Source organism: Haliotis rufescens, unplaced genomic scaffold, assembly GCF_023055435.1.
Source record: "Haliotis rufescens isolate VD_foot unplaced genomic scaffold, xgHalRufe1.0.p SCAF_11, whole genome shotgun sequence".
Classification (NCBI taxonomy): domain Eukaryota; kingdom Metazoa; phylum Mollusca; class Gastropoda; order Lepetellida; family Haliotidae; genus Haliotis; species Haliotis rufescens.
The window spans coordinates 12,518,761-12,537,286 of record NW_025963791.1 but is presented as its reverse complement, the minus strand read 5'-3'; positions in this window follow the sequence as shown (position 1 = coordinate 12,537,286).

Genomic DNA, 18,526 nt, shown 5'->3' with positions numbered 1-18,526 from the left:
CATATACTGACATTGAAGGCATACTCGATTGGCAATAAGCAGTTCATATAGAACAATGCTTTGCGAAATGACTGCACATCAGTGATCGATCAATTATCACACGTGCATTAACTTTGAATGATTTGATCTTTGTAGCGTCATTCTTTAAATGACATTAAGAGCCAAACCTGAAAATGCCATTGACATTAAAACATGATCATGGTGGTCACGCTGTTTGAATTATGTCTCAACAGATGTAGAAAAAAGGTTGATTATGTTATTGATTTATTTATGTTTTTAATTTAAAGGAAAACGACATTCGATAAACTTGTGCTGTTTCAAGGCATTTTATTAAAAGGTATAATTTGTAAAAAATGTATCATTTTGCCTTTCATTTTCGGTACAGATTCAAAATATGTTTTAATCTAAAATTCCGAAACGAGAAACAAAGAATCGTTATTGCGTAAGAATCTTTCACCAAACAATCTGAGAATCCGGTTTCAATAGTACCAGTAAAAACTGCGCTGCAAAACACTGCAGTATAAGATGTTTGGCTTCACCAACGCAAGCGATCTGCGACTTTTCTACATAATTTAGAACAGATCGTCTAGATATATCGTGACTGATGCATTATCAATCTGCACTGGTCTGCCTTGTTATAGGATTATGTATGAACGCACATGAAGAAGATTGACGATTCTTTAATGCTGTAAAGTCAGGTTTATCATAATTTGCATTGGCGTCAATCATCAATACATTCATTCGATCAATTATTTTGCTTTTGAGAAGTAGTAATATAAGTTTTTAACTTTACTATTTGGGAAAGAAGTCATGACACGTGTCATCGGTGTTGAACACGCAAAGATATTCCCTTGTTGCAGATTACACTTTAGGCATGTGGCGAGAAGGACGCGTGGATCTAAAATGGCGTGGTCTGTGACTTGGCAATGCATTATCCTCATTCCACCAAATACGGTGCACCATGCACCACCCTGAAAGAACATGCACGGTATTATTATTATTTGTGTGACCGTCTCAGTCCATTCAACCTGTTCTGATTATTGTTGGCTCTTAAACAGATTCTTATTGATTACAATATTTGTATGGACACATCACAAGATACGAGTTATCTATTGTACAGTTTAATTAAATACAGTGTACATTTATTTCCAGCAATAAATCGATTAGAATTGTCTTTTTGTGTGCTAGTTGGTGGACCAGCTTCAGAACAGTCAATCATGCACTACAAATATAACATGACAAATGACATAACATGGATCATTTGCAGGAATTCCGAAGATTATTTTTTAACTTATTTTTTTTGTTCTGGAACACCATTCTTGCGCATTTAGTGACATATGACTGTGAACCATAAAAACTAGAACTTACTGTTCACATGAAAAGGCAATGTTTTATTGGCAATGAAAACGTCACGTTTTGAGATGGAAATGAACATGCATCCGACTAAAATATTTCAATTATATAAACTGGCATTGAAGACATAAACGACGGGAAATAAGCAGCTCATAGAACGATGCCTTGAGAAAGAACAAAGGCGTATGAATGTTTTGTTATACTTAATTAACAACGCAAAAAATATTTACATATTAATATTATTCATACATGTACATACATTTATATTATTTAAATAATCACACATGGAATATATTGTTTATAACATAAATATGTAGTACATACTCACAGGTGACAAAAAATGTGATTGTGTCTTCCTTGCGCTAAAAAGGTATTAATATTATATTCCTTCACGATGGAAAATATACAAAGTAAAACACAACAGAATACAAGTCTATATAATTAACAGAAATCAGGTAATCACCATGGAACGTCTAATGTAGAAAGAAAATAGGTGAGGAGGAAATTTAAGCAAGAATGCCAGGCGATATATTTGAAAGGGCAAATCAACCAATAATTAAGGAGGTTATGCGAAAATAGGTAGTGCTTCGTATAATTGTACAGATAGTCTAACCGAAGCCTAGCAATTCAACATAAAATGTTAATTCGTGACGTCTCCATTTAACCTTGGCACATTTGATGTAGTTTAAAGTTCAATTCAAAATTACTGGAAAAACCCTGACGTATTCTAAATGATCACACTTCAACAGCACATACATATCTTTCGTTGTATTTGCTCGTCAGGATCTTGTAATGAAATGGCTATAGCGTGTTACACTTTACACTTCAGTTCTTCTCGAAGGAAAACTGCACTTAAAAAATACTTCACAAAAACACCAAAGAATGAAAGGTTATTTACTTTTAAGGTGTCATGAACATGAACACGAAACACGGCATCTTGTCATTTTCCATCAACACCGACAGTGTGCAATTTCCCACTGTACACATTCTTCTGTGTCTTCGTTTGTTTATCAATTGACTGTTCAATTGCTGATAAAAACATGGTATTTTAAGTTCAAAGCCTGTTGTAATGTCAGGATGGTGTCAAAGTTCTCAGCTAATGGCCGCATAATGTGTATATATAAGTCATTATCAACAGATCATGTGTTGCTCATAGTGATAGAGAATCGGAGGCACGGGTGGCCCAGTCGTCTAAGGCGCCGCGATTCGCTGTGCAGAGTCGCGTCCCTTGGGCACGCCAGAAACCTATGATTGTGGGTTCGAATCCCGGTTCGCCCCGATTATGTTTCTAAGTTTGTCAGCACCATACCCGTGCTCGTGGGTTTCACCGAAGTGGTAAACGTCTGAGACCTGCAATACTTCGGGCTTTCCTCCCACATTAAGCTGACACGCCGTGTTATAACTGGAATACTGTTAAAAGCGGCGTTTAAACCAACGCACTCACTCACTCATAGCGACAGAACAATAACAATTCACATTCGTGTTGCTCTCCGCAGATGCCACAGTTGAAATAGCCATAGTACATGTCATAATGTCACTGGTACCTAACCAGTTACTGATGTGTCGCCTTTAACAGGCATAGTCATACAGCTTCTAGGGCTTCTATCCGTGGATGTCAAATGATTATAATATTACAAATTATTATGTGTAGAGCTACAATCATTAGTTACTGTATAGCGTTTGGAATAAAATGCTAATGTGAGCGGAGGTGCACAGACGTATTGGTAATGACATGTTTCGGACCTAAAGCCTACGTGAACCTGGGAACACGTTATTGCCTAGGAAACCCTGGAGGAAACAAAGGCCTTTTTCACCGATTGCACCCAGGATGGCTTCTTTCCCTCTTTAGTTGTCCTCATAAATACATATAATGCTTGAAGCTGACAGAAGTGTAGACGCCAAAGGGATTTATCGTGCATGTTTCAGAACAACAATCAGCATGACAGGCCCTTTTGAGAGGATCAATGAACCAGGAATAGATGGCGCTTGTGGCTATAGGAATACTCTGGATGTAAACAACACTTCGCTAATTGGGGCATCAGTTTAGCAAAAAGGCAATTGTTTTATTGGCAGTAAAGACGTCACGTTTCAGGATGGAAATGTACCTGAGTCATATATTTCAACCATGTGTCATATAAAATACGATGCGCAGACGTGAGAGGAAAGAAAATTGATATCGGAGACAGATAACGGCCATCTAGATATTAGCCATAAAATAAAACCTCAACCTCTTGAACTTCTCAGACGTTATTCTTTTGCACTAACAACTTTGTCGAGTGATGCACTGTATTCGAAATAAAAGTTATGGAAGAAGCAATCTATGTTTTGGTTCCTTGGTTTGGTGATGATGTTTCTACGCTGTGTAGACGAAGTAGTAAACCTCAGACAGAAATAACCGCTACGTACCTAATCAACCGTATTAAAGCACATGCATGTTTACCTGACAGTCATGAGCCAATTGACGAGATCGCGCATAGCCACCTAGATGTTTCAAAAACAAATGTTATAATTAAAATGTCATTATTATAAAGTTACTAGCAGTTCATCTTCACGTTCATGAATTATACATAACCTGTACGTCGAAACAAATGTACAAATCCTTTGCATTGAAAAATAAGACTAATATAAAAGTATTATATTCACTTTGAGACGAGTGTGAGTGCCCTAGAAAGTACAACCAATCTGACAAACATGTCATCTGTGTTTGCTGCCCCATTTCCTAATCTCAAACAGCATCTCACTGAAACAACAAGGTCTCTTTCAAACATATTTTGCAATGTAACGTTATCATGATCAATGACTCATTTCAGTGACTTGTTTAACTTAGAAGGTGACACTATACATAATATTTACAGCTCCATCCAACGAGAGATTAACAAACAAAAATATATTTACTGGTATTCTTACCTGAAGGTATTTAAGTGACTGGGATATTAAACAACAAACAAAAAGGAAATAAAAAAATAAGAATAGTTAATGTCCACATCATCTAGAAAAGCATTTTGTCCTTGAAACACAATGGCTGTGCCTATCCACACAATAATCTCGATATACTGTCTACATCATGTATCTCTGATACCAGCAGAGACATACAGCCCCTCCCCTGGGGCCGTGACCTAGATCATATAAGTATCTTATGTACACGGGGGACAACTCCTTCAATATTGTAGACGTCAAGATAACAGTTCTGTGACAGCCAAGACGCGCCCAGAGGATGTTATCTGTATGTGCACCTCGGATATAACCACATGGCAGACACTAGTAAATTGTTATTTCCAGCTCTTCCTTACATTTACTCAGTCATCTATTTAGTATGGCCATGCTGCGTGTGGTCATGAAACGTCAGAGTTTTAAGTTTTTACGTTGCTTGCTACATGTTAGAAAATAACGACCATGAAGGACGGATGTTCATTAAAATAGGACCGGACGTGTTAACCATTTTGCAAATACCTGCGCTCGTTATTGTTACAATAGCTTCGTAATCGGGGGAATTTGAAAATGTCAGGTCAAGTGATGGTAGTCAATTTAGGCAACAGGTGACGAGTTTGCTTCACCTTCACACGGGAGGGAAACCACTGGTAGGGCAGGACATCCTCATGTTGCCTAGCGTCGCCGGTACTGTCACAGTATGAAAGGCTTCTTCAAAGTTTCTTTTGCGCTTCATGACATTTCAATCAACATCCAAAAGGAATGGAGAAGAACTTTTGTCTTGAACTACTGCATACAACCATATTTTTCATTTTGCTTTTTTTAAAAAGAAAAACGTCACGTGATACTACATGTAATGGACACCAAAAGATATTGTATAGTCAAGTCTACTTCGTTGAATGAAATTGATATGAATTTGATTAAAGTTCAATTTGAATGGAATGAACATGAAAATAAATACGGAATACTATATCTCACATTGCTCTATGATTGAACAAAGAAATAATTGAATACTGTCAAATGATTACCCTACAGCAATTTGCTGCTTGTGAACAATATGGAGTGAGTGAGGGATGATTTGGTTTTTACGCTCATTTATACCATGACGTGTAAGATTAATGTGCGAGGACTGTCCACAGTGAGGCAGGTTCTAGACAATTACAACTTGAAACCCAGAAGAACTGAGCCAACCATACCCCTTTTAAAATATTGCTCTCATGAGTCATTGAGTCAAATGCTGTCGATGCTACACTAATGCTTTGTGAAACCCTGGACGTGTCTGTTGGATTTTGTTGGATGGTGTGCGTATGCGTGCGCGTCTGTGTGTCTGCATGTGTTTGCACGTGTGTGTATGTGTGTTAATATGTATGTATGCGTGTATGTGTGGATATATATATATATATATGTGTGTGTGTGTGTGTGTGTGTGTGTGTGTGTGTGTGTGTGTGCGTGCGTGCGCGTGTGTGTTGCGTTCTGTCTGTGGGAGTAAGAGAGGTTTGGGGTTGGGGATGAGTGTGGGAGGTGAGTTGATGCTGCAGGGTGAAGAATGCATGAACTAGTCATATTCATCAAATTCGGAAGGCAAACGTTGATTTATATAAACAATGTGTCAGTCAGAGATGCTCGATGTGCAATCTTCACATTAATATTCTTAAACAGGATCTCTGACATGTAATTGTGGTAACGAAACGTCTTAGCACCACGATGCACAGACAGATAACGGTAATCAAACAACGTTCAGTGACTTTATTTTCTAGTTGATAGCGTGGCGTCGTACACTGACGTCGCGGATCCTCGCTCATACCATCAATCACTGGATTGTCTGGCTCAGACTCAATTGTCCACAAGCTGCCGTGATATTACTGCATTGTTGCTGTTTGTTGTTTAACGCCGCAATCAACAATATTTAAGCTAAATGACGGCGGTCTGTAAATAATCGAGTCTGGACCAGACAATCCAGTGATTCACATCATGAGCATCGATCTACGCAATTGGGATACTGTGACATGCATTGGTTGCTGAAGACCGGAATCTGCGGGGAACGAATTATTACTGATCTCGGTGTTAGGCAACAAACACATACAAACGTACCAGTTTAAAAACAATTGTGCGAGAGGCGGGTTCTACCGGCAAAGTAGGACATGCTTACCTTTTTGTCATCACTAATTTTCAGTGACACATTCATATAATTTTCATCATTCATCATTTACGTTGCCTTTTTCGCCATATGGAATGTATTTTATCATATAATGGGTAGATTTCTCGGCAGGATAAAGCCAACGGATATCCGTTGGGGGTCATATGCGGATAGAGATGCAAATATCAAAGGTCAAGTAGGGACTACTTTCACTGTTCATAAACAAACATGGCGTCGCCCTTGTCATTCGGCAATCGAGTCAGAATTAACCATCGGGAATCTGGATAAACTAAAGGGATAACTGCTCTCATTATCAAAAGAATAGTCTAATATACCTAAAATCAGTGTCTAACTCTGACGTAGCTAAGGCATTTTATAAGTTGTGGCAACTTTGGAAATATAAATTTCGAAACAATTTTACGAGGGCACTAGGCCTAGCCAAGCGGGATCAGTCGCCATATCTGTGCTTGTAGACCTCTGCTTCTTGAAACCTTTTCCACAAATTAAAATAGTTGGATTTAACCGAAATATGTTTGAATTGTTACCTTGTTTCGTTTTGTCGCCGTGTGTACATCTGATTGCACTTCTTAACGTTATGACAGGAAAGGCCGACTGTCAACAACGTCTGACTGTGGCCGTGACGTCTCATAGACTAGGGTTAGAGTAGCTTCCCTTTGACAAAGGGCAGTTACTCTAGCGGACAGACCGATGGATTGCCGCGAAATGCAAGTAAAAACAATTGTTGTTTTGCGTATAAGTTGCTTCGCCACTGTATAAGAAACAGATTTTAGTTGGAACTATATTTGTTACTGTCACTGTCCGACTGACACATCACTTACTCTGTGACGTAATTAATATTAATGCGGGCATTCCAGGAAAACTGTTTAGGTAATGTTTGTGAGAGAGGGAAAGCGAAAAACAATGTTTATTCCTAATGCAGGATATGCTTGTAGGATATTTACCATCCCCAAACACACTCGCGTGATAACCTCTCTCTCTCTCTCTCTCTCTCTCTCTCTCTCTCTCTCTCTCTCTCTCTCTCTCTCTCTCTCTCTCTCTCTCTCATATGCCTTTGTTGTATTGGTCTATACACTGATTATGATAATTCTACGGCGCTGACGTTGTGAATTTGCAAAATATGTGACGTAATAAAAGACGATAAGTTTTCACGAACATACTCACTGATTGCTGTAGAATGTGCCCAGTGTTGCATTGTTTGCAACAATTGCACAATTCATATTGTTTATTCCTTATGGCTCTTTTCGCAAGAGGTATTTGTACATTTCACATATGATCTGAACAATAAATATCCATACATATCCATTTGTCGAGTAACATTGTTGTCAAAGAGAGAAAAAGAAATTACACTACAGTGGTCGACGGCAAAGATGAAACATATTAATTTAAAAAAGTTTTATTTACACATCTATTTACTAGATAGCACCAAATTCAGGAAATACTGTATATTATGGAGAAAACAGGACGGTTAGTTTTATAGGTAGTAACAGTAATTTCCAGCACCATCTGTCGACGACTCTGTTTAATCAACACGTAGGAGAACAATGCATCAGAAAACTAGAAACTCAAAAAAACATACGACACCATTTACTGAAACCTTTTTTTCTCAGCGTCAGGAAACAAACCGATGAGATCAATATATTTTATCCGACACTTTTTGTCTCCATACCATGTTCAGGCACTTTCCACAATAGAGTGAACGGAAATGAATGCGGCTTCTGGTAGAGGATTTCGGCTTCCAATAATTGGCTCAGTATTTACTTAAAAGAAGATAACAAAAATCTATCTCCGTTAATTTAATACTGTGAATATATTTCTATTTATCCGAGTTGACATTTTATCGATACTGTTGGTATAAACTGTAAGAGTCATTTGCAATTATGAAGTTCGGCACGGAGGTCACCCTGCTGTCCCCTGTGTATCGATCTAAAGATCAAGTGTCACATCAAATGATTTCATTTAATTTGATGACGAGAAATAAAACAACAACCCAAAACATGGGACTTGTTCACCGTATAAAAGGTCATGCCACACAATATCCATTAAAAACACACAAAAAACATAACATTATTAGCATTACCAGTGAAGCGAAATCTTTTTAAAATATTTTTTTTTGCAAAGGATGGTATCTATCTATCTATCTATCTATCTATCTATCTATCTATCTATCTATCTATCTATCTATCTATCTATCTATCTATCTATCTATCTATCTATCATATATAATTTTCCACACGCGGTCTACACGATGATCATACCTACAACGGTGTGTGTGTAGGGGTCATCACACCTGTTAGTGAGGGCGATATTCATAACGCCAAATCAAATTTACATAATATAAGCATATTTACATATGCATCGAGAAATGACTTACACGTTAAAGCGTCGAAAAATCGATTTAAAAAGACCCAAAGGTTCTGAGAACATTGAACTTGTTATTTACAGACTTTCTTCGCGAATACCTGGTATCATGCCTGATTTTCAGTGACCCATTCGTATAATCTTCACCCCTATTTTGCCTTTTACGCCCAATGGAATCAGTTTTGTCGGATAATCGAGACTGGTATTCTCTGGCGATGGCGTTTTATGTTTAATATTGCTGTCCTCCTTCTCTATGTGATGTAACTGATGATTAGACTAGTACATACATGTAACTGAGAAAGGAGGTGTCATACAATAGCTTGGTACAGTGCGTTCTTGTTGATAAGGCTTCACGGGGTTCCCTGGTTTGAGTAGGTCTCGATCAACCTATATGCTTGTAGAAACAGTCGACCTTGTGGATCGGGTGGTCAGATAGTGCCTTCTTGTTGATTGGATTTTTAACCCTGAGAATTCACATGATTCACATCCATAAGAAAACGACACGATAGACGCGAGTTGGGTGCATTCAGAATGTTGATCACAGTTACCTCACAGTGTTTTAATTATAAACAGAAGTCTGTTCGTGTGTATAAAACATTGCAATTTGTTAGCAGAAGTACGGGTTTCTATTCTACATTATGGAGATACATCTTCATATGAAATGTATACCTGTAATTATCAGATGAAAAGAAAGCATCACTTTCAATGTTTGCTGCAGGTCGTGTGTTGGTGATCAGCATCACAGAGCTACTTTCATCACAGTTAAATGAGTTAGATAAAAATGGAAACGACCAAAATATTTTCAATAGTAATTTGAAGCTTAAGGACATCAATATCACAAATAGATGGGATTGGATGTCAGGTTATTCGTGGCATTTTTGTTTTGGTTGTGACTTGGTGCTGCTGTGATCGTTTTATGTGTGTAGACTAAAATATGAACAATAACTTAAATTATTTTGTCAAATAAAATACTACTAATATGTATTAATAGTGATAAAACATTTTACACCTCATCACGAACATCATCTTTAAATTCAAGACGAATCTTTACATGTCTGCCATTGCATTCTACATGATACATCAATCTCCGTCATCGATGTGGAAAGAGAGCAACGCAAAATAATTTGTCTGCATGAAATATAGAAGTAAAGATGTATGGAAATACATAATTACAAGACACATTAAGTGCAGTGACTTAGCAGTAACCACTATGACATGTCTAGCCGAATCCACTTTGATGTGAAGATGATATTAAAATAGCCCTAAGTACCCTTCATAGCCGCTGATGCTGACGGGGACCCGGAAGGCCAGGGATATTATGGAAGCTCACGGAGACAAGTGTGTTTACCTTGCAGTATACATGTATGTCTGAAAGTTGGAGACTATATTACCAGAAAGAAGTTTGTCGTCACTGCGTATTTTGAACCTGGATAACGGCGAGCAATGAGATTAACGTCACTTCACGTCAACTCTTGTGTTTAGGTCACGTCTTTACGTTCCCATAATTCCATGCTTGTCGAAAGAGCGAACCGAAGAAAATCGTGGTAGTCACCTCGTCCCGGTGTTGTTCGATCGTAGCTCATGTTTTCATCACTCGTTTGAGTGTTCCAGATTCGAAAAGTGACCTCGCCGTGAAAACCTGGAAAATTGCTGATACGGCGTAAAACAACATTCATTCATTCTTTCATTCGAAAAGTGACATGTCGGCCGCTGTGACATCGATGGAATAGTGCTACTTGCAGCGTTAAGCATCATTCATTCGTGTTACGTCGCAGTTGCAATGATTGTACGAAATATATTATAATATACTGAACAAAAAAGGATAATGAAAATTTGTTATATACTGTACACATATAGAAACTCAGTCTTCACTACAAAATTCCCAAAAACAATCATGATCCCTAACTATTTTTGTTGAGTATAGTGGGTACACATGTACATGTCTTCAATATGTAAGATAACATTTTATAATGACCCAAAAGCTCTCTATGTAGGTTGGTTTTAAGAGTAGGTAAACATCTTGGAGTATATTCCATGAGTTTGCCTCGTTCAGATAACTATATTACATTTATCATCATGCAATACTACTTTCTGGAGGTTTGGGATGGTTGGTGGTTGGTGAGGTGTAGTGATGGGGAAATGGGGTTCAACGTCGCGTCTAAGATTATTGTACTTATAAAGAATATTCACGTTTGTGTGTGTGTGTGTGTGTGTGTGTGTGTGTGTGTGTGTGTGTGTGTGTGTGTGTGTGTGCTTGTTCTAGTCCGATTTCACAGTGCTCGCCCACTGAGATGCCAGGTCGCAGTTTAGCATGAATACCCTACATAGAAACAATATGGTGGCTCCAGTCCTTGCTAAAGCCCCTTAATGCCAAGCCCCAGGCAGGGTAACAACAAGTCCCGTCGTTTAACGTCTTTTGGTATGACGCGGACGGGTATCGAACCCCCGACCCTCCGCTCACACCGGGCCAGCCTACGTACGCTCTACCACTTGGTCTAAAGCCTGTATCATATTATTTTGCCGACCCCCCCCCCCCCCCCCCCCCACCACCACCCCCACCCCCACCCCCCCATCCATTTTTATGTAACGGTTTGTACATTTGTACATGTCATGCCACATCCACTATAATAAATGAACCAGTCCCTAAATATTGTTGTTTTCATGCAGTCGTTATACATGTACTTGTCATAAATGTTGGCGTCCCCATTTCGCTGTCCTTTTCTCACGCCCCCCTCCTTTAATCTCACCACTCCCCACCCCTTAATCAAATGAGCAGTCCATAGGTGAAAATGAATCGCATAAATTGTTTCAGGGGCCTCCTCTTCAATGACCCCGACCTTCACACATCCGGATGTCAGCCCCTGAGGAGAACAGACTTCCCCGTAACCCGGATACCCAGTTTCATCACTGATGGTTCACGAGGACCCTTGAGAGCCGGTGTCCTATTATGTTTATATTTGGAGATATTATTAGAATCTACCTGAAGGAAAGGACGTTTTTGTAATCATCATATCGCATATCATGACCAAAGTGACATAAGCTATCTGCAAAGCGTCGGGGAAATTTTATTGGAAGCCTTCATTGCTTTTCAGATTAACTGAGTCACATCGCCACAGGCCTGAACCATCTCCTGTGAAACTATATAAGATATTGAGATGTGATGCATGTGCCGTGGACACTACTTGTACAAGATTAAACTTTCACTCAAATCAATGTAGGAAATCAACTTTGACAGATATTATACATTTTTCAAAATAAATGTCAAGGCTCTGAAACCAAACCTTTCTAATCTAATGAACGCTATTGTTTAACTGTGTGTTATATAGTTGTAAAATAGCGGAGTCATGACCTGAATAACCATACAACGCTGCAGACAAGGAATATTGATCATACAATAACATATGGTTCATAGCCGATAGATATAAAGCCCTCTCCTTGTGAAATGAAAGTATTTAATTCTACAGATTTGTACAGCGCTGGGCATGCATCTGACTTTGTAGATAATTGATTTGCACATATACACAAGTACTCACTCGGTAGTACAACGCGAATATCATATAGGTTGGTTAACATATGAAGAATCACTCATATTCAAGAGATATTAGATTGGTTCGATGCACAAAACGAACATACTAGAATGTTGTGTGAACCGACGCGCATGAACGCAGCGCATGTAACATCATGGATCCATGACTTGAGATGCACAATTTGTCTCGTGTAGGATTAGTGTGTAAAGTTTGGAAATCACGTGCAGCATATCGTGATAACAGAAAAGACATTCTGTGGTAACACTTGACTGATTTGTTTAGTTTTATCATTATTTGGAGGACATTGGAAACATCTCTTCTTAACTTATATACTTCTCCATATGTTTCTTTGGTTCGCTTTACTGTTGTTAGCATTTATAGTGGACTCCATTGATGTCAACTGGAATGAGCGAGTGAGTGAGTTTGTTGGGTTTGACGCCGCTTTAAACAGTATTCCAGTTATATCAAGGCGTGTCAGCTTAATGTGGGAGGAAAGCCCGAAGTGATGCAGGTCTTAGAGGTTTACCACTTCGGTGAAACCCACGAGCTCAGGTATGGTGCTGACAAACCTAGAAACATAATCGGGGTGAAGCGGGGTTCGAACTCACAATCATAGGCAGCCGAATTGTATGTACTTTTTGTGTAATTTTATGTATTCTCACCACATATCTTTATTCAGGACTTTATAGAGATAAAGAACTATAGTGATCAAATATTTCCAATACGACCAATACTATTCATATTCATTTGAAGGTTATACTTCGTAGACATCGAAATAACTATTTGCTATTATTAAACCTAGCAACACAATCGGGGCGAACCGGGATTTGAACCAACAATCATAGGTTTCTGGCGTGCCCAAGGGGCGCAACTCTGCACAGCGAATCGCGGCGCCTTAGACGAACCATGCCCCCGAACTTGAATGAGGATCTGGTGCACCTGGTCTGGAAATAACGCCTAGTTTCTCGTGTGTGAACCGACCCGGAAGTCATGGGCTCGATGTTCATGCTACCTACCGCTGTTTTTTCGACCAGATTCGAACTTTTACACGCCACTGTAGTATAGCTGGAAAATAGCTGATCGTTGCGTAAAACAACATTCACTCTCATAGTCCATAGTACCATGTTTTTTTCATGATAGCCTAATGCTCGATGGTGATCAGTTAGTTGTTGACCGGATAAAATGTTGTTTTGATAAATCTCTCTTGTTCACACTCAGTTGTGTTTAAACATGAAAGTGTTGTGAAATATAACTGGAGAAAAATACTATTCAAGCTTGGAAAGATCATGGAATATGCACTGATTTCATGTCTTGTTTTCTTTATGGAAACGGCGCAATGTCGTTCGCTTGACTTCCGTTCAAACAGATCTTGATAGGGTTGGTTTTCGACTCGTATAATCTTGGATAGTCTGTATCATACACTAAGAAAGATGATACCTTTTGATGGTAACAACACAATTTAATAGGTTGGGGTGATGCGAACTGCTGCGTTTTAGGCGACGGGGCCACCCGTGCCCCCAATACACGGTATGGTCGTAATTATACAATTGACTCTCTCACAGTACATGTGTGTACAAAGAAAAGTGCTTGTATAAGTATATACCAGTACATTAAGTGTAAAATGTTGAATAGTCATGTTCTATAAAGTAGACCTTGGGTGGAAGCAATTCTATGTGCTCTGCTAAACACTCATATTACGAGAGCTGGTCAAAAAGTCCTTAGACTAAAAACCCAAACCAACAATTGTTAAAATGTGGTTTTAAGTCTATTTTTAGCATCTCCCTGCTATTCAATACATTTTTCAGTCCAGTCAGGAAGTAGTTTTCTGAAGCCACCATGAAGAACTCATTCACGTCATCGTTGTCGTCATAGCGCTTTCCATGAAGGTGTTCTTTCAGTTTAGGAAACATGTGGAAATTACTTGGTGCCAGGTCTGGCGAGCATGGAGGATGAGGAAGCTCTTTGAATTCACAGTCGCACAGCAGCCTTTGCAAGTTGAGAGGTGAGAGAAGAGGCACTGTCATGAAAAAATAGAACTCAAGCCGTCAGCATTCCTCGACGCTTTTCTTTGATAGAATCTCTCAGGCGATGAAGCAAATCAGCATAGTAGGCACCGGTAGTTGTCATTTCAGTTTCTAAGTAATCAACAAGGATCACATCCTTTGTATCCCGCAGAACAGTGGCAATAACTTTCTTCACTGATCTTGACGACTTGCTTTTCTATGGTGCAGGAGAAGTGGAATGCTGCCATTCCATAGATTGACGCTTGATCACAAACGAAGACCCACGTTCCATCACAAGTTACTAATCACCTTTTGAATTTGACGAAGTCCTCTCCAATTAGGTCTATTTTTTCTCTAGCAATGCCCCCCACCCCCACCCCCTTGAAGATCAGAATTTAGAAACTTTGGCAACCAACGAGCAGATATCTTTTTCATCTGTAAATGTTCATGAATAATAGTTTTAATGGATCCATGGCTCAGACCTGTGTCTTCCTCAACTTCAGCAATAGGAATACGTTTATCTGACTGTACAGTATACTATCTCCTTGATTGAATCTTCATTGAGGGACGTCCAGACCTAGGGTCACCATCAAGGCTTGTTCTCCCGGCCTTAAACATAGCTTGGAGAGTTCTTTTCTCTTCAGTCAAAAACGTGATGACTGCTCGGTACTCTTTTTTTTCTGTGTCTATTTGGACCCCTATATTAGTCAACTGGCTGTCATTAATATACAAACGGCCTCAACAGGCCAAATACACTAGCAATGAACTTCTCAAACAATGCACAACATTGACAAGTTCACTTTGTTATGGCCTACAGTTGAAAGTTAGTCAAGCTAAGAACGTTTTGACCAGTCCTCGTATGACACTACTGTAAAGCTGACAAACCTAAATGCTTTGCAAGTTAGGATCGCGATTATGTACACATAACAAACACATTAAAACCCCTTCTGCTTTCTCAGAGAAGTGCCTCATAAGTACGTTCCTTTTTGTGGACCATCGGGAGCAGACATTTGCAGAGCTATCGTTTACATAAGGAGACACTTGGGGGCTACTCTTGACATGAAAGATATTATTGGCCATAATGCAGGCCGACACCTATCAACGCTTTTGAAAAATATTCTATTTTGTGTAGTGCTCCGTTAGGAAGAACGCGCCGAGCGTTGACTGAACATTACAGATTCATGACCAAGTCAGCCACGCCGGCTACTGACATTCTAATCGTACAATGTCAACCGTATTTCTGATATTGATATTTCTTGTATTGCTGACGTAACTCTTCAATTGTGTACTTTGATGTTTAAATCATAGGGCAAGTTCCGAATTATTCACTATTTGACATTTTGAAGGACACGTCAAATACAATTTGTTTATCTCTGGGGCTTTCCTCGAGGAACGGTTGGTATACATGATACGTGCGGACATTTGCAATAATGTATATGAATCGTATACTGTTGTAATATATTTATCAATATCTTATTGGAGAAATACCATGGTTATAAAATCCCGACACTGGCATTCCTGACCCAATAAACACGAACACAATGGGTTATACTCAACAGACTCTCAATTCAGGAAAGTGTAACCGCTGACATGAAGGATAGGCCTGAACTGTAAATAACATTATCTCTTCTATGTCAGCATTATTCTGGGTCAATGTCATCCATCTGACAACAGAGAATGTCTGGGCAAAAGCACCAGGGAGCGTACGTAACATATTTCCAGGATTGTGTCAAACGTTATTTTATCTTGGTGTTCTGATATAGTCACACTGGGAATTCTCAACACAGCGTTTCATACATTTACACTCTCTTTCTCTGTTTTGTGAGTGCCAGGAGAACAAATTTATAACAGCGACCATAAACGTTACATAATCATAGGAGATCTTCACATCAGAGTCCATTGTACGATTTCAACTTTATCAGAAACCTGTACCTCTGACACTATCAAATACGACCCTTGAAGATCCGGGGTGGAGTAGGTCTTTGGCAACCCATGCTTGTCGTAAGAGGCGACTAACGGGCTCGGGTGGTCAGGTTCGCTTATTTGGTTGATGCATGTCATCGTATCCTAATTGCATGGATCGATGCTCATGATATCAATCACTGAATTATCTGGTCCTGACACGATTATTTACAGACCGCCGTTATATATACTGAACCGCAAAAGAAACGTCACCACAAGTAACATTGCATGAAAAGTTGCCATTTAAATATGACAATAAAACCGATCACCCAAACGCATCACAGCAACGGCCATGGTAACCCTTGCACGTGAGTTCAAATGAAAATTGAAATTCATATGCGTTTCCCCATTTCTTGCCCTATAAAAACCATCCAGATCGGATAACATTCATTCGTTATAGAATTGCTACCACATGCCATAATTGACAAGAAATCAGCGACACCCATCTTCCCGAGGCAAGGTACCAGACCACTATCACTACAGATGACCGACCACGTAGTCGAAGACCAAGGGTCACCACCCGACAGAGAGAGAGAGAGAGTCTGGAGACGCCGTGGGGAACGTTATTCGGATGCTTATGTTGTTGAGAAGGAGTTGTGGGGTGGTCCGGGCATCATGGTGTGGGATGGAATTGGTCTTGCACAGAGGGTTGGCCCTGTGGTCTGAACATCGGTCCAGGGAGAGGCAATGGTGTCACAGCAGCTCGGTACATTGATAAAGTCTTGAGACCACACGCCATACCTCATTTGGCACGTCGCCGCAACCACGAGTTTCGGCATGATAACGCCCGTGACCACTACTGCGAGAGCAACAGGAGACTTCCTCCAGCAGAATGGCATCAGAAACGTGTAGTGGCCTGCCCTCAGTCCCGATTTAAATCCAATTGAGCACCTGTGGGACGAGATTCAAAGGCTGAATGACGTCCGACCAATGCCGACAACTGCAGCTGAACTGCGTCAGGCGTTCCTCAGAGTGTGGGCTCAAATGCCTATGGCCTTCATCAACCGCCTCATCCATTCCATGTATCGACGTTGCACGGCAGTCATCCATGCACATGGCGGACACACGAGATACAGACTTGTGATGCCATTTTCTCATAGACTCGTGCTTTGTATCACTTTTAGAACATTTGACACTTTAATTTCAACCTTAATGATCAGTTTTGCCAAGTTTCATCTTTTTAATATGTCTCAAAGTATGTTTACAGTGTTTGCACAAATAAGGTTTCTCATACATCTATCCATGGTGACGTTTCCTTTGGGGTTCAGTATAGATGGAATATTGGAGTGTGGCTTTAAACAACAAACAAACAAACACTATCAAATACTGATGACATCAGTCACAAAAATAGGAAAGTCAACTTGAAAAAACAACAACCACAGGAACATGTCAAAATAGGGATCTGCACTCCCTGTGAGGTGCTAGAAGGTTAACCATCTCATCGTACCGGGTACCCATTTACTGCTGGGTAAACAGAGGCACGTTTTGAACAAACCATCTTGCCTAAGGCGACACCACATGTGCTTCAGTGTGGGGCAGCTATGTCACGGTCCTGCTTTTCCATTATTTCACAGTAACTCGTTCATCTCATACCAATGGCAGACTTTAATGAAAAGATCCCTTCTTGAAATGTTTAACAGCTCCAATCACTAAATGACGACTGTTCGCCCTGTAAACGAATCATAACTGCTTGGGAAATGTTGCGGTCTCCATTGAGCACACCAGTAAATTTTCGTCAAGGAAACTGCTCCGTGTATCTCTCCAAGTGTCCAAGCAACACGTGGGAACGATTTCCCACGCTCTGCTATGCCCACAGTTTTTTTTTCAGGAAGATAACGTTTTGCCGGACATCTGCTTGTTCCATGTTCAAATTCCCCGACACACCATCACGATCCATGCCTACACACATTTAGCGAGGCAAATGTGATGTTCAGAAATACATATGTGACACTGTCCAACAAGCGTGTGACGTTGATAGCACTCTTGTACTCTTGTACAGTTTTCGAGTATTTCTAAAAAAGGACAAGCACAGATTACAGCACTTTCTGGCCCAATGGGAATGACAAATCGAAACGTAATCTCTTCGGATAACATACATAACGGTTTCTCATTAATATCAAGTTGACAAAATGGGTCCTTATCATGTCTTGAATTGCCCTTTGATGATTGGGTCTGGTTAAAATATTACATTTTGATATGCTGGTTTGATAACATTTTACGAATTTGATTGTTTCTTT